At 36.6% G+C, this 18675-nt stretch overlaps 1 protein-coding gene across 10 annotated transcripts in view; it reads right to left on the reverse strand.

Annotated features, from left to right (window-relative positions):
* The window catches only part of KALRN (kalirin RhoGEF kinase), a 758640-nt gene that overhangs the window by 14055 nt on the left and 725910 nt on the right, over window positions 1-18675 (reverse strand). The gene's annotated exons all lie outside the window — the stretch shown is intronic.

The raw sequence follows: 18675 nt of genomic DNA on the forward strand, positions 1-18675 counted from the left end.
AGGTTTTCACCATCATAGAGTCACATTGCGGAAGCTATATCATTATACATTCATCTTCAAGAAACATGGCTATTGGAACACAGCTCTACAGTTTCAGGTGCTTCCCTCTAGTCTCTCGAATACACCTTAAACTAAATAAGGGATATCTATATAATGTGTAAGAATAACTTCCAGGATGACTGCTTGACTCTATTTGAAATTTCTCAGCCACTGAGACTTTATTTTGTCTCATTTCTCTCTTCCCCCTTTTGGTTGAGAAGGTTTTCTCAACCCCTTGATGCTGAGTCCCAGCTCATTCTAGGATTTCTGTCCCATGTTGCCAAGGAAGTTTACACCCCTGGGAGTCATGTCCCACGAAGAGAGGGGGGAAGGCAGTGAGTTTGCTTGCTGTGTTGGCTGAGAGAGACAGAGGCCACATCTGAGCAACAAAAGAAGTTCTCTGGGGGGTGACACTTAGGCCCAATTTTAAGTAGTCTTAGCTTATCCTTTGTGGGGATAAGTTTTGTAGGGACAAAAACCAAGATTGAGGGCTCGGCCTATTGATTTGGTTGTCTCCAAATTCTCCAAATGGGGAAGTTGAATTTCCCTCCTTTCTCACCATTCCCCAAAGAGGACTTGGCAAATACTTCTTTATTCACTGTTCAAATCACTTACCAGATGTCATTCATGACATGGTGAACAAGTATTTGGTCAGACGGGCAGTTCTATTTTATGTCATATATCAATCAATTACCATTCTGGTTTTTACCAGCAGTCTCTTGTGAGATAGATTAATAGATATCACTCCTTTTGGAGCACTTTGTATGCATAAAAATAATTGAATGTTGAGGGTAGACCTCTAGAACTTAGTGGTCATATCAAGATGCCACTACCTTACTCTTTTAAAAAAACATTTATTTTTTATCAAGGTTATTCATCTTAATGATTTAAAAACCTAGCTGGGGGGATACTTTGGGGAAGACAGTGGAATAAGGACAGGCAGATCTCCCTCCTCCACCAAAAACACATATGAACAGGCAAGAACTGTCCAAAGCACTGGTTCAGGGGCTCAGGAGACCAGGGAAGGATGTCTGCAACATGTAAGGAAGAGCTGGGTGAAAAAGCAGAGAAACGATGACTGAAAATTAAGTGTGAGCATTTTTAATGCTACAGCACAAAACAGGTCTTATAAATTTTAAAAGATTGAAATTATACAAAGCACTTTTTATGATCATAATGGAGTGAAGCCGGAAATCAATAATAGCCAGAGAACCAGAAAGTTCACAAATATAAGGAGGTTAAACAACATGCTCTTAAACAATAGTAGGTCAAAGACGACATTGCAAGAGAAAACAGTAAATATCTCGAATATAATGAAAATGAAAACACAACATATGAAAACTTTTGGAATGCAGCAGAGGCAGTGCTGAGAGGGAAATTTATATCCCTAAATGCCTACATTAAAAAGGAAGAAAGAGTTAAAACCAAAGATGTAACTGAACAAATGGAGAAACCAAAGAAAGAACAACAAACTAATCCCAAAGCAACCAGAAGGAAATAAAAAATATTAGAGTGGAAATAAATGAAATGGAATGAGAAAAAGAGAGAGAGAGAGAGAATCAATAAAACAAAAAGTTGGTTCCTTGAAAAAATCAGTAAAATTGAGCAAACCCTTAGCTACACTGATAACGTCAAAGACAGAGAAGATACAAATAAATAAAATCATAAATAGAGAGGAGTCATTACCAACCCTGAAGGAATAAGAACGATTATAAGAGGATACTATGAACAATTATATGCCAACAAACTAGACAGCTTAGATGAAATGGGCAATTTCTAAGAAATACATGGACAACTTATACAGACTCTTGAAGAAATAGAAGACCTCAACAAACCAATCACAAGTAAAGAGTCTGAATCAGTCATCAAAAATCTCCCTACAAAGAAAAGCCCAGGACCAGCTGGCTTCACAGGTGAATTTTATCAAGTATTCTAAAACGAATTAATATTAATCTTGCTCAAAAGCTTCCAAAAAATTGAAGATGAGGGCATACTACCTAACTCATTCTATGGAGTCAACATCACCTTAATACCAATGCCTGACAGAGATACTAAAAGAAAAGAAAATTACAGACCAATTCCCTAATGAATATAGATGCAAAAATTCTCAAGAAGATACTTGCCAATAGAATCCACCAGCACATTAAAAGAATTATATACCATGAACAAGTAGGTTTTATCCCAGGTATTCAAGGGTGGATCAACACAAGAAAATCAATTAACGTAATATACCACATTAACAAATTGAATGGAAAAAACCATAAGACCACCTTGAACGACACAGAAAAGGCATTTGACAAAATTCAGCATCCTTTCTTGATAAAAATGCTTCAAAAGGTAGGAATTGAAGGAAACTTCCTCAACATGATAAAGGGCATATATGGAAAACACATAGCTAACATCATACTCAATGATGAGACACTGCAAGCATTCTAAGATCGAGAATTAGATCTAGTACAACATTGTACTAGAATTAGATTAGATCTAGTACAACATTCTAAGATCTAGTACAACATTGTACTAGAAGTTCTAGCTAGAGCAGTTAAGCAAGAAAAAGAAATAAAAAGCACCCAAATTGGAAAGAAAGAAGTAAAACTTTCACTATTTGTAGACAACATAATCCTATATCTAGAATGTTCTGAAAAAACTATGACAAAGCTACTAAATGAGTTCAGCAAAGTGGCAGGATACAAGATCAACCTGCAAAAATCAGTGGTGTCCTATATATTAGTAGTGAGCTATCCAAGGAGGAAATAAAGAAAAAAATTCCATTTACAATAGCAACTAAAAGAATCAAATATATAGGAATGAACTTAACCAAGGATGTAAAGGACCTGTACACAGAAAACTATAAAACATTGCTAAAAGAAATTTTAAAAGACCTAAATAAGTGGAAAGACACTCCATGTTCATGGATAGGAAGGTTAAATTCATTAAGATGTCAATTCCATCCAAATTGATCTAGAATTAGATTGAATGCAATACTAATCAAATTTTCAAAAATCTACTTTGCAGAATTGGAAAAGCTAGTTGTCAAATTTATTTGGAAGGGAAAGGGGCCTTGAATAGGCAAATCTTGTAAAAGAAGAATGAAATGGGAGGACCAACGTTTCCTGACTTTAAAGCATGTTATAAAGACACAGTGGTCACAACAGCATGGTACAGGCATAAAGATACATATACTGGTCAGTGGAATTGAATTGAAAGTTCAGAAATTGTCTCCAAATATAAGGTCAATTTATTTTTTTTTTATTTTTTTTTTTTTTCAGAGGAATTTTTTTTTTTTATTAATTAAAAAAAGAATTAACAAAACAATTAGAAATCATTGCAATCTACATGTACAATCAGTAATTCTTAATAACATCACATAGTTGCATATTCATCATTTCTTAGTACATTTATATCAATTTAGAAAAAGAAATAAAAAGACAACAGAATAAGAATTAAAACAATAATAGAAAGAAAAAAAAACAAAAAAAACAAAAACAAAAAACCTATACCTCACATGCAGCTTCATTCAGTGTTTTAACATAATTGCATTACCATTGGGTAGTATTGTGCTGTCCATTTCTGAGTTTTTATATCCAGTCCCGTTGTACAGTCTGTATCCCTTCATCTCCAATTATCCCTTCTCTTTTTTTTTTTTTTTTTTTTAATTAACGGAAAAAAAGAAATTAACCCAATATTTAGAGATCATACCATTCTACACATGCAATCATTAATTCTTAACATCATCACATAGATGCATGATCATCATTTCTTAGTACATTTGCATTGGTTTAGAAGAACTAGCAACATAACCGAAAAAGATATAGAATGTTAATATAGAGAAAAAAATAAAAGTAATAATAGTAAAATCAAAACAAAACAAAACAAAACAAAACAAAAACCTATAGCTCAGATGCAGCTTCATTCAGTGTTTTAACATGATTACTTTACAATTAGGTATTATTGTGCTGTCCATTTTTGAGTTTTTGTAACTATTCCTGTTGCACAGTCTGTATCCCTTCAGCTTCAATTACCCATTGTCTTACCCTGTTTCTAACTCCTGCTGAACTCTGTTACCAATGACATATTTCAAGTTTATTCTCGAATGTCCGTTCACATCAGTGGGACCATACAGTATTTGTCCTTTAGTTTTTGGCTGGATTCACTCAGCATAATATTCTCTAGGTCCATCCATGTTATTACATGGTTCATAAGTTTATCTTGTCTTAAAGCTGCATAATATTCCATCGTATGTATATACCACAGTTTGTTTAGCCACTCTTCTGTTGATGGAGATTTTGGCTGTTTCCATCTCCTTGCAATTGTAAATAATGCTGCTATAAACATTGGTGTGCAAATGTCCGTTTGTGTCTTTGCCCTTAAGTCCTTTGAGTAGATACCTAGCAATGGTATTGCTGGGTCGTATGGCAATTCTATATTCAGCTTTTTGAGGAACCGCCAAACTGCCTTCCACAGTGGTTGCACCCTTTGACATTCCCACCAACAGTGGATAAGTGTGCCTCTTTCTCCGCATCCTCTCCAGCACTTGTCATTTTCTGTTTTGTTGATAATGGCCATTCTGGTGGGTGTGAGATGATATCTCATTGTGGTTTTGATTTGCATTTCTCTAATGGCCAGGGACATTGAGCATCTCTTCATGTGCCTCTTGGCCATCCGTATTTCCTCTTCTGAGAGGTGTCTGTTCAAGTCTTTTTCCCATTTTGTAATTGGGTTGGCTGTCTTTTTGTTGTTGAGATGAACAATCTCTTTATAAATTCTGGATACTAGACCTTTATCTGATATATCATTTCCAAATATTGTCTCCCATTGTGAAGGCTGTCTTTCTACTTTCTTGATGAAGTTCTTTGATGCACAAAAGTGTTTAATTTTGAGGAGTTCCCATTTATTTATTTCCTTCTTCAGTGCTCTTGCTTTAGGTTTAAGGTCCATAAAACCGCCTCCAATTGTAAGATCCATAAGATATCTCCCAACATTTTCCTCTAACTGTTTTATGGTCTTAGACCTAATGTTTAGATCTTTGATCCATTTTGAGTTAACTTTTGTATACGGTGTGAGAGATGGGTCTTCTTTCATTCTTTTGCATATGGATATCCAGTTCTCTAGGCACCATTTATTGAAGAGACTGCTCTGTCCCAGGTGAGTTGGCTTGACTGCCTTATCAAAGATCAAATGTCCATAGATGAGAGGGTCTATATCTGAGCACTCTATTCGATTCCATTGGTCGATATATCTATCTTTATGCCAATACCATGCTGTTTTGACCACTGTGGCTTCATAATATGCCTTAAAGTCAGGCAGCGCGAGACCTCCAGCTTCGTTTTTTTTCCTCAAGATGTTTTTAGCAATTCGGGGCACCCTGCCCTTCCAGATAAATTTGCTTATTGGTTTTTCTATTTCTGAAAAATAAGTTGTTGGGATTTTGATTGGTATTGCATTGAATCTGTAAATCAATTTAGGTAGGATTGACATCTTAACTATATTTAGTCTTCCAATCCATGAACACGGTATGCCCTTCCATCTATTTAGGTCTTCTGTGATTTCTTTTAGCAGTTTTTTGTAGTTTTCTTTATATAGGTTTTTTGTCTCTTTAGTTAAATTTATTCCTAGGTATTTTATTCTTTTAGTTGCAATTGTAAATGGGATTCGTTTCTTGATTTCCCCCTCAGCTTGTTCCTTACTAGTGTATAGAAATGCTACAGATTTTTGAATGTTGATCTTGTAACCTGCTACTTTGCTGTACTCATTTATTAGCTCTAGTAGTTTTGTTGTGGATTTTTCCGGGTTTTCGACGTATAGTATCATATCATCTGCAAACAGTGATAGTTTTACTTCTTCCTTTCCAATTTTGATGCCTTGTATTTCTTTTTCTTGTCTAATTGCTCTGGCTAGAACCTCCAACACAATGTTGAATAATAGTGGTGATAGTGGACATCCTTGTCTTGTTCCTGATCTTAGGGGGAAAGTTTTCAATTTTTCCCCATTGAGGATGATATTAGCTGTGGGTTTTTCATATATTCCCTCTATCATTTTAAGGAAGTTCCCTTGTATTCCTATCTTTTGAAGTGTTTTCAACAGGAAAGGATGTTGAATCTTGTCGAATGCCTTCTCTGCATCAATTGAGATGATCATGTGATTTTTCTGCTTTGATTTGTTGATATGGTGTATTACATTATTTGATTTTCTTATGTTGAACCATCCTTGCATACCTGGGATGAATCCTACTTGGTCATGATGTATAATTCTTTTAATGTGTTGTTGGATACGATTTGCTAGAATTTTATTGAGGATTTTTGCATCTGTATTCATTAGAGAGATTGGTCTGTAGTTTTCTTTTTTTGTAATATCTTTGCCTGGTTTTGGTATGAGGGTGATGTTGGCTTCATAGAATGAATTAGGTAGTTTTCCCTCCACTTCGATTTTTTTGAAGAGTTTGAAGAGAATTGGTACTAATTCTTTCTGGAACGTTTGGTAGAATTCACATGTGAAGCCATCTGGTCCTGGACTTTTCTTTTTAGGAAGCTTTTGAATGACTAATTCAATTTCTTTACTTGTGATTGGTTTGTTGAGGTCATCTATGTCTTCTTGAGTCAAAGTTGGTTGTTCATGTCTTTCCAGGAACCCGTCCATTTCCTCTAAATTGTTGTATTTATTAGCGTAAAGTTGTTCATAGTATCCTGTTATTACCTCCTTTATTTCTGTGAGGTCAGTAGTTATGTCTCCTCTTCCATTTCTGATCTTATTTATTTGCATCCTCTCTCTTCTTCTTTTTGTCAATCTTGCTAAGGGCCCATCAATCTTATTGATTTTCTCATAGAACCAACTTCTGGCCTTATTGATTTTCTCTATTGTTTTCATGTTTTCAATTTCATTTATTTCTGCTCTAATCTTTGTTATTTCTTTCCTTTTGCTTGCTTTGGGGTTAGCTTGCTGTTCTTTCTCCAGTTCTTCCAAATGGATAGTTAATTCCTGAATTTTTGCCTTTTCTTCTTTTCTGATATAGGCATTTAGAGCAATAAATTTCCCTCTTAGCACTGCCTTTGCTGCGTCCCATAAGTTTTGATATGTTGTGTTTTCATTTTCATTCGCCTCGAGGTATTTGCTAATTTCTCTTGCAATTTCTTCTTTGACCCAGTCGTTGTTTAGGAGTGTGTTGTTGAGCCTCCACGTATTTGTGAATTTTCTGGCACTCTGCCTATTATTGATTTCCAACATCATTCCTTTATGGTCCGAGAAAGTGTTGTGTAAGATTTCAATCTTTTTAAATTTGTTGAGACTTGCTTTGTGACCCAGCATATGGTCTATCTTTGAGAATGATCCATGAGCACTTGAGAAAAAGGTGTATCCTGCTGTTGTGGGATGTAATGTCCTATAAATGTCTATTAAGTCTAGTTCATTTATAGTAATATTCAGATTCTCTATTTCTTTGTTGATCCTCTGTCTAGATGTTCTGTCCCTTGATGAGAGTGGTGAGTTGAAGTCTCCAACTATTATGGTATATGAGTCTATTTCCCTTTTCAGTGTTTGCAGTATATTCCTCACGTATTTTGGGGCATTCTGATTCGGTGCGTAAATATTTATGATTGTTATGTCTTCTTGTTTAATTGTTCCTTTTATTAGTATATAGTGTCCTTCTTTGTCTCTTTTAACTGTTTTACATTTGAAGTCTAATTTGTTGGATATTAGTATAGCCACTCCTGCTCTTTTCTGGTTGTTATTTGCATGAAATATCTTTTCCCAACCTTTCACTTTCAACCTATGTTTATCTTTGGGTCTAAGATGTGTTTCCTGTAGACAGCATATAGAGGGATCCTGTTTTTTAATCCATTCTGCCAATCTATGTCTTTTGATTGGGGAATTCAGTCCATTGACATTTAGTGTTATTACTGTTTGGATAATATTTTCCTCTAACATTTTGCCTTTTGTATTATATATATCATATCTGATTTTCCTTCTTTCTACACTCTTTTCCATATCTCTCTCTTCTGTCTTTTTGTATCTGACTCTAGTGCTCCCTTTAGTATTTCTTGCAGAGCTGGTCTCTTGGTCACAAATTCTCTCAGTGACTTTTTGTCTGAGAATGTTTTAATTTCTCCCTCATTTTTGAAGGATAATTTTGCTGGATATAGGAGTCTTGGTTGGCAGTTTTTCTCTTTTAGTATTTTAAATATATCATCCCACTGTCTTCTAGCTTCCATGGTTTCTGCTGAGAAATCTACACAAAGTCTTATTGGGTTTCCCTTGTATGTAATGGATTGTTTTTCTCTTGCTGCTTTCAAGATCTTCTCTTTCTCTTTGACCTCTGACATTCTAACTAGTAAGTGTCTTGGAGAACGCCTATTTGGGTCTAATCTCTTTGGGGTGCGCTGCACTTCTTGGATCTGTAATTTTAGGTCTTTCATAAGAGTTGGGAAATTTTCAGTGATAATTTCTTCCATTAGTTTTTCTCCTCCTTTTCCCTTCTCTTCTCCTTCTGGGACACCCACAACACGTATATTTGTGCGGTTCATATTGTCCTTGAGTTCCCTGATACCCTGTTCAAATTTTTCCATTTTTTTCCCTATAGTTTCTGTTTCTTTTTGGGATTCAGATCTTCCATCCTCCAAATCACTAATTCTATCTTCTGTCTCTTTAAATCTATCATTGTAGCTATCCATTATTTTTTCTATGTTTGCTACTTTATCCTTCACTTCCATAAGTTCTGCGATTTGTTTTTTCAGTTTTTCTATTTCTTCTTTATGTTCAGCCCATGTCCTCTTCATGTCCTCCCTCAATTTATCGATTTCATTTTTGAAGAGGTTTTCCATTTCTGTTCGTATATTCAGGATTAGTTGTCTCAGCTCTTGTGTCTCATTTGAGCTATTGGTTTGTTCCTTTGACTGGGCCATATTCTCAATCTTTTGAGCGTGGACAGTTATCTTCTGCTGCTGGCGTCTGGGCATTTATTCAGATTTCTCTTGGTGTTGGACCCAGCAAGGTTGTAATATTTTTCTGTGAAATCTCTGGGTTCTGTTTTTCTTATCCTGCCCAGTAGGTGGCGCTCGTGGCACACGTTTGTCTGCGGGTCCCACCAGTAAAAGGTGCTGTGGGACCTTAGACTTTGGAAAACTCTCGCCGTCCTGGGGGTTCACTAGCTGAAGCGGCTTGAGCCGGCCCAGGGTCTGAACGCAGGGAGGGTGTCCGAACGCAGGGAGGGTTGCTGGTCGCCGCAGCCAGGGAAAGAGCCCGTCCGAATTTCCTAGTCGGCCCTGGGCAACAAGCGTGGCGGGAGGGCGCCAGCGGCAGCGGCCCGCCCGAGAGAGTGCACGTTCCCCGGGAGTCACGGGTTTGGAAGGGGCCTCCCCCACCCGTCACCGTTCTCCGCGGCCTGGGGGTTTCCGATCCAATTCTCTCAGTTGGTCCGGGGGCTGTGCGTGGTGTGAGCGCCAGTCGCCTTGGTTTCAGGGGACCACCTCTCCAATTCTCCCAGCCGGCCCGGGAAGGGGGAAGGGAGTAACTCCGGCCGCTTGCCACCCCGCCCGGTAAGGCCCGCGCGCCTCGGCGATCTCACCCGAGCTGCTTCTCTCAGCCAGCCAGCCGTTCCAGGATGGGGTACGCTGTCTTTTTTATCTCTGTTGTGGCTTTGGGCGCTTTCTGTATCGTTTCTACTCCCCTAGTAGGTGTCCTGGAGAAGAAACTAAGATCCGCGCGTCTTACTAAGCCGCCATCTTCCAGGAAGTCCGTCAATTTATTTTTGACAAGGATCCCAAATCCATTCAACTGGGACAGAACAATTTCTTCAATAAATGATGTTAGGAGAACTGGGTAGCCATATCTAAAATAATGAAACAGTACCTATACATTTCACCTTTACAAAAGTCAACTCAAAATGGATCAAAGATCTAAATGTAAGTGCCAGTATGATAAAAGTCCTAGAAGAAAATATAGGGAAACATTGTTAAGACCTAGTGATAGGAGATAGCTTCTTTGACCTTACATCAAAAACATAAGCAATAAAAGATAAAAACAGATACATAGGACCTCCTCAAAATTGAATACTTCTGTGCTTCAAGGAACTTTGTCAAAAGAGTGGAAAGGCAGCCAACTCAATGAGAGAACATATTTGGAAACCACATATCTTACAAGGGTTTGATATCAAAATATACATAAAGAAATCCTACAATTCAACAATAAAAAGACAGACAACCCAATTATAAAATGGACAAAGGACACGAATAGACATTTCTCCAAAGAGGAAATACAAATGCTAATACATGAAAGGTGCTCATCTTCACTAGCTATTAGGGAAATGTAAATCAAAACCACAATGAGATATCTCATACCCATTAGAATAGGCACTATTAAACAAGCAAGAAACTACAAGTGTTGGAGAGGATATGGAGAAATAGGAACACTTATATCACTGCTGGTGAGAATATAAAATGGTACAGCTGCTGTGTAAGACAGTTTGGTGGTTCTTCAGAACACTAAATATAGAGGTACCCTATGACCCAGCAATTCTGCCACTTGGGATATATCCAGGAGATCTGAAAGCAGTGATGCAAACAGATAATTGAACACCTATGTTTATAGCAGACTATCCACAATTGCCAAAAGATGGAAACAATCCAAGTGTCCATCCACTGATGAATGGATAAACAAAATATGTGTGGTATATAAATATACAACAGAATATTACTTAGCAGTAAGAAGGAATGAAGTTCTGAAGCACATGACAACCTGGATGAACCTTAAGGACATTGTGTTGTGAAATAAGTCAGACCCAAAGGACAAATATTGTATGATTTCACTAATATGAACTAATTATAATATGTAAACACATAGTCATAAAATTCAGGATATAGGTTACTAAGAGGTAGAATGAGGCTAGAGAATGGGGGAGCGATTGCCTAATAAGTACAGAATTTTTAATTGGTTGAACTTATAAAGATTGGAAATGGATAGAGGTGACAGTAGCACGTTATTGAGATTATAAGTAATAGTGCTGAACTGTCTGCGACTGTGGTTGAAAGCGGTTGTTTAGAGTCATCTATGTCACAGAAGGAAAGCTGGAGAGGTTAAAGTATGGGAAGGTATAACAGTGAAGCTTGTGGTAGACAATGTCTGTGATTAACACTATAAATATAAATAAGTTCTTTCACAAGTTCGAAAAAATGTACAACACTTTTACAAGGAATTAACAATAGAGTGGTATATGGGGGAAAATGTACCTGTTGCAAACTACAGACTATATTTAACAGTAATATATTAATAGTCTTTTATCAACAGTAACAAATGTACAACATCAATATTAGGGGTCAACAATAGGGGAGAATAAGGGGTATAGGATGTTTTGGGTTTTCTTTTTTATGTCTATTTGTTATTATTCTTTTTGGAGTAATGAAAACATTCTAAAATTGATTGTGGTGATGATTGCACAACTATGTGTTGACACTGTGAGCCATTGACCATGTACTTTGGATGGATGGTATGGTGTGTGAATGTATCTCAGTAACATTTGCATTAAAAAATCAGTTGACTTTACAAGATTTGTTAGTAAAAACAATAATTCCCCATTCTCCTATCTCACCTCGTTTTATTTCCCTAAAAGCAGTTTAATATATTTTAGGTAATTATTTTGGTATTTACTTTCCTGGCTTATTTAAATAGCCTAGTTTGTGCAGCTACTTCTTGATTTTTCAGTTTTACTTCTTATGTGTTCACATCCACTATGGAAGATGAAATCTTATTCTCTTTCCTTCCTTTGTCACTAACACACACAACCTTTCTCATCTCCTAACCTTCCAACAGAATATTTTAATCAATACTCAATTTTACATTATTACAACACTGTAAGCGCTATTCACAGTTGAGCCATCAAGTAACTATAATTGCTTTTCTTTTTATGGCAGAATGCCTTCTTCAATCTTTCTGACAAAGGGTGCATGGGAAATATGTTATTTCAGATTTGCATATCTGAAATGTGCTTATTCTACCTTTATATTTGATCAACTGATGGTTCAGCTGGGAATAATTCAAGGTTGAAAAACACTTTCATACAGAATTTTGAAGAAATTATTCCATTGCCTTCTAACTTACATTGCTATTTTTTTCCTAAAGCATTATGATTCCTAATCATTTGTATGTGATCTTTTTTCCTCCCTGAAAGTTGGTAGGATTTTTCTTTCCTTCAGTATTGTGAAATTTCACAATGATGTGCCTTGGTGAGGTTTATCCATTTGGTTGGGTATTGAGAGTGCTCACTCAATTAGTACAATCATGTCTATTCATTCTGGAAAATTTTTACTTTATAAAAAATTCCCTCTTCTCTGTTCTTTGTTCCATTTTCTTTTTAGAACTTCTGTTTTTCAGATATTAGACTTTCTAGTCTAGTCCTCTAATTTTCTTTTCCTATCCCATCTCCATCTCTTTTCATTTTTTCTCTTCTTTCTGGGAAATTTCCTTGACTCTATTTTTTCCCACTTTTCTATGCAACTTTCCACTTCCAAGAGCTCATTGCTGTTCTCTGAAATTTTTGTAGTATCACATTCTTGTTTCATAACTCCAATGTCATCTCTCCTTTTTCTGAAGCTATTAATGAAAGCGCTTTTTTTTTTTTAAGTGTTTTTCAGTTGCAGAGTCTGTTTCCTCTATTCTATTTTTAAAATTTGGTTTTTATCCCTCATTTTAAAGAGGTTTTTCCTCAAGTGTCCAGAAATTCTTAGTTATTGATTCATTATTTCACCCTCACTCTTCAAGGATAGTTTTGCTGGATTTAGAATTCTGGGTTGACAGAACTTTACTTTCAGCACTTTAAAGAGGCTTTTTACTGTTTCAAGCTTCCATGATTTCTGGTGAAAACATTGCATCATACAAATCATTTTTCTCCCTAAATGTACTCTGTTGTTTTTTCTCTTGCTGCTCTCATGATTATTTTCCTTATCTTTGTTTTCAGCAATTTGACTATAATGTGTGTGGACATGGTTTTCTGTAAGCTTATACTGTTCAAGAATACTGAACTTCTTTACAAATGTATGTCTTTCACAAAATTTGGGACATTTACAGGCCTTATTTCTTCAAATATTTTTTTCACCAATCCCTTTCTGATCTTCTTCAGGGATTCTGTTGACATGAATGCTAGACCTTTAGATGCTGTCCCATGGGTCCCAGAGAGTGCATTCAATTAAAAAAATATTTTTCTATCTATTCAAGTTCACTGATTCCTTTCTCATTTCCACCTGCTATTGAGCCCATCTGCTTTGGGTTAAAGCCAAGAGATGAAGGAGGAATTTTTAAATTTCAGAAACTGTATCTTTTAGTTATAAAATTTCTATTTAAAAAATAACTCTGTTTCTCTTCTGAGAACTTGTATCATTCTATTTATTCAGGAGTGTTCACCTTTACCTTGTGCACGATAGTTGTAATAGCTGCATTAAAGTCTACATCTGATCATTTAAACATTTGGGTCCTTTCAGAGCTGTCATCTGTTGATTGTCTTTTCCCTTGAGAATTTTTCAGATCTTCCTGATTTTTGATATGTTGAGTAATTTTGGATTGTATCCTAGACATTTTGAATATTATGGTGTGAGACTCTGGGTCCTGTTAAAATTCTCTGGAGAATATTGATTTTTTGTTTGTATATTTTAGTATGCAATCGGTTAGGCTTGGATGGCAAATTCTGTCTCACTTTCTGCTAGTTCACAGTGTGCAAAGTGCCTTTTTTATGCTATTTGGCCTCCTTTCTGAGTGCCATTAAAAGGTGAGTTTTGGACTTTATCAATGGTTTCTATCATAGCTCAGTTCTCAAAGCCTTCATATGCTTCTTTGGGTGTGTGCAGGCACAACTTGGGAATGGCCCAGGATTTGTGTGTTTTCATACAAAGAATTTGAGGATCCCCCTTTTCGCCCCTTTCTCACTGAGATTTCCCTCACATTCTTTGGTTCCCATAGGTCTCTTTTCCTGGTCTCTCTAGCCAGAATGATGGGATTCCCTGAGTTTTAGCCTCCCACCTCATCATGTAATTTCTCATGAACGTCCTTGGAGTGAAGGGTGAATGAGAGAAAAGATAATGGGGATTCCCCTGCTCTCTCCAGCTAACAGAGATCGCTCTTTACCACTCTCTTGGCAAGAAAGATGGGTTTCTCTTGGAGACTTTGTGGTCTGTGTCTGCTATACACTTTCCTAATTGGTCCGCCTTTGGGTTAAAGCCAAGAAACAAAGGAGGAAAAACATTAAGAACAACCAGGAAACTCATCATTCCGTACTGGTCATTCTTGAAGTTTTGACTTCCCTCCCAAATCTCCCTGTTATTTACTTTTCAGAATTCTCAGGAATTCTTGTCCAGGCATTCTAATTGTAATCAGTGGGAAAGAAAGGCTTCACTGGACTTGTACCATCTTGGCTGGTACAGGAAATTGGTTTATTTAAGAAATTGGGGACTAAAAAGCTGTTTGGAAGCTCTAGGGTGGAGCTTGTCAACTTGATTTTTACTGTAGGGTGGTTTGTCAGGACTGTTCAGCTGGGAAAATTCCAAAGTCAGTATCTTCATGTTTTCCCTCTTGAGCTGGTTAAATTCCCCAGAGAAAGACTTTCTGCTTTCTGCCTGGGCAGCACCTGGAGGTTAGCTGGGTAAGAGAACCGACGTTCTCAGTATCTAGCATGCAGTTTTTTATACAGTGCCCCTGTTTTCAGTTTGGTTTGGCTGCCCTCAACTGTGCCTGGTGTCCGCCAAAACAGAGATGATCTGTTTTACATTTTTCAGAGAATAAATCTTCAGTGTTTTTCCTGGGTGGGGAAAAACAATTGAATAGCTGTCTGAAGCTGGAAGAGATTAGAGCCACAACTTCTTCTCCAACAGACTTTCATTTTAGAATCCTCTTTACACCTACCTTCAGAGGTACTTGATCCTGCCAGTGCCTAAGGCTTTGGGAAATTTTGCTGAAAAAGTTCTATTGGTTCTCTACCCCATGGCTGACGTGGTGCATTAAGTTTTCTCAGGTCTCCTAGGTCATTTGTCACTCTTTCATTTGATTTTCTGCTTCTAATATTTTATTGTTGTCTCTTCTTCAAATCTCCCATCCTTAGGGCTTACGTCTGATTTAAAAAAAAATTCCTTTCCTATAGTTTTAGTGAAGCTTCAGAAGGGAATAAGAGTAGATGTTTTTCTTCAATCAGCCATGCTTACCTGGAGATCTGGTACTGCTACCTTTTTTGCATCCCATCTGGTAACCAGTCTACCCTCCTAGGGGATAACTCTTTGGCTTCTTCAAACTATACTGATATCTATATACTTTATTTCTGGTTAAATAAGCCATCTTCAAATGCTCTTTTCTTATAAGTATGAGCTGTAGGAATGGAGATGTTTCTCCTTGCTTTATGGTTTTTATAATCCTTAATTACTGGAGAGCTGTTCTTTTTATCATGAAATATAACGTATATGCAGAACAGTGATAAATTGCAAAGAACAGTTTAACAAGTAGTTATGGAGAAAATTTCAAAGTATAGTATGGATGACAGTTCCACAATTTCAGGTATTTCCTTCTAGCCATTCTAATATACTAGAAACTAAGAAGAAATATCTATATAATGATTCAATAGTCATAATCATTTGTTAAATCCTATCTTCTCTGTTTCAATTCCTCCCTTTCATTTGATCCTTCTTCCAATCTTCAGGGATATTGGGGCAGTAACCATTCTAACTTCTTCATGATGAAAAGGGGTATCAACGCTATGGGGTTTGGGGATGCAGCTGGTTGATATTCTTGGAGAGACTGGCACCTCTGTGTTTCAGTGCTTCTCTGGCATAGGAACAATCTGGAGATTTTAGATTTCAGAAAAATAAACCTAGTGAGTGAAGCTTTTATACAGGGTAAGATAGACCTCTAGGTATTATTTAGAGGTTTCAGGAATGCTGTTGGTTGGGAGTTGGCATACCAAGGGAAGGTAATTAGCAATATCTAGCTGAAGCTTGCACAAGAGTAACCTCTAGAATGGCCTCTTGACTCTATATGAAATATCTGAGCCACTGATACCTTATTTTGTTACATTTGTTTTCTCCCTTTTGGTCAAGAAAGCCCTGTTGGGAGCTATTTTTAACAAGATAGTCCCATAGGCCCAGAATTCTAGGTTTACAAGGTGTATTAGTTTGAAAACTGCTGAACTGCAATATATCAAAATGGAACAGCTTTTAAAAAGGGAATTTAATAAGTTACAAGTTTACAGTTCTAAGCCTATAAAAATGTTCAAACTAAGGCATCCAGGGAAAGATATTCAAGGAAGGCTGATGAGTCTGGAATACCTCTGTCAGCTGGGAAGGCAAATGGCTGGCATCTGCTGGTTCCTTGCTCCTGGGCTCCGTTGCTTTCAGCCTCTGTTCCTGTGGGGGTTCCTCACTTTGCTTCTCTGTGTCTGTTTTTCATCTCTTGGCTTCCTTTGGCTCTCTGAAGGCTCTGGTCTGCTTAACATCTCATGGAAAGACACACAGCAGTGTCTGCTGGACTGCAGGCATCTCCAAACATCTATGTCTGTGCTCTCTCTGTCATCTCTGAGGTTTCTGATTCTCTTGAAAATGTTTCCTCTTTTAAAGGATTCTAGTAAACTAATCAGGACCCATCTGGGATGGGTGGAGTCACATCTCCACCTAATCAAAATGCCACAGCTACAATCAGGCATGCCACATCTCTGTAGAGATAATCTAATCAAACGTTTCCAACCTACAGCATTGAATCAGGATTAAAAGAAATGGTTTCCCCCACAAGACAGAGTCAGGATTAAAACATGGCTTTTCTGGGGTATATAATAGATTCAAATTGGCACACGAAGTATATGATGGAGAAAGCTGACTCACTTCTATGGCCCTGGCATGGCAACTTTTGTGTGTCTCATATAAACCTCTACATATTTCATATCCATTCTGTTAGTGTACAGCAATTTTTAAGGATTTTCTGAAAATATCTCATGAGAATACAAGGTCTATACTTGGGAGAGTGAGAGCTTCACATTGTTGGAGATGGGATTTTTTAAAAAAAAACATTGATTGCTCTGAGAAGATCAGAAAATTGGTCTCCCCTTTGAAAAATATTTAAAGATCCATCTGTTCTAGGTAAAATTTGCCTTAGCCTATGGCTATCAACAGCAAATGCATGGCTGGGAGGAGGGATTAAGTGGTGCATCCAGGTGATGGAACTAGTTTCATTTAGAACCAGCTGGGGATTAAATTTGCTCATCCTTGGGATCAAAAATAGCTTCACAAATTTAGATATAATGGAGAAAATTTAGATGTAATGTCTAAAGCTTTTTTTTTTTTAAACTGTAACTGCTATGACAATAAACAACATATGGTGGTAAATGAAGCACAGGCTTATAGCCAGTTAGCCTACAGTTTGAATCCTGACTCTATACTTAGTAGTTTTAAGCTCTTGAGAGAGTTATTCAACCCCCCTGAACCTGAGTTTCCTCTATCAGAAGCCTACACAAACACTTCCTCACGGTGTTATAAGAATTCTATTAAATAATGTTTGCACAGGATTTGGAACACTATAAATACTCAGTAGACATTATCACATCGTTGTATACATTTCGCTTGGCCTTTTTTTTTTTAATCTCTGTTTGACTACACACAAAAAATAACAAAGTATAGACTGTTTTTGATGAAAGACACTGTAATGAAAGGCAGTGAAGCACTGTGACTCCTGTCTAAGAAACTGGAATAAGAAACATTTTGGCTCTCTCTACAACCGCTTATGAAATTTTCAGCTTCATTGAGACACGTCAGTCAGGATGGAGTTGATACTAATGGCCTGTCATTCCTAGGTGCTATTCTATTCATTCCTCTACGATGGGTGAGAGACTTGCCAGATCTAAGCACATCTCTCACCCATACTACCCGGAGACCAATGCATGCACAGGGATGCGCCTCCTCTTTGTCCGTTCTGTTCCCTTTCCCTCAACTATTTTATGAGACAGGAGATAGATTGTTTTCATCATCCTGTTAAAAATCACAATTTTATTCTTTTTTTTGAGAACACACTAAAGTTAGGACTAGAAACACCCATAAAACAATGAACGTGCTTGACACGTGGACATATTTAGAGAACTGTATCAAAAAACTAATGATTATTTATTCTTCTCAAGAACACACAGGACATTTTATTTAAAAATTGAACATATACTACTCAGAAAGTAAGTCTCAACAAAAATCAAAGAGTAAAAAAAAAAAAATCAAAGAGTCAATATCATATAGACCAAATTCTCTAACTACAATGTAATAGTTGGAAATCAGTAACAGACAATTGTAAGAAATCTTATTTTAAATTAAAATTTAAAACATCTATTTCACATGGGTCAAAGAAAAATCATAGTTAGAAAATTCAAAATTTCTTAGTACTAAATGATAATGAAAATACCACATATCAAAACTTTGGTGGCTTAAATTGTACTTTGAGGAAAATTTAGAGCCTTAAATTCTTACATTAGAAAAGAAGAAAAGCTGAAAATTGATGAGTGAAGTACCCAATTTAGAAGCTAGAAAAAGAACAACAAAAAATGCATACAAATACATAATTATTCTAGTTTTTTTCTTATTACTGAGAGAATGCATTTACCAACAAAAACAAAAAAATCCAGTCATTATTTTGAGGTTAAGTGTTGTT

The sequence above is a fragment of the Tamandua tetradactyla genome, chromosome 10, assembly GCF_023851605.1.
Source record: "Tamandua tetradactyla isolate mTamTet1 chromosome 10, mTamTet1.pri, whole genome shotgun sequence".
Taxonomy (NCBI): Eukaryota; Metazoa; Chordata; class Mammalia; order Pilosa; family Myrmecophagidae; genus Tamandua; species Tamandua tetradactyla.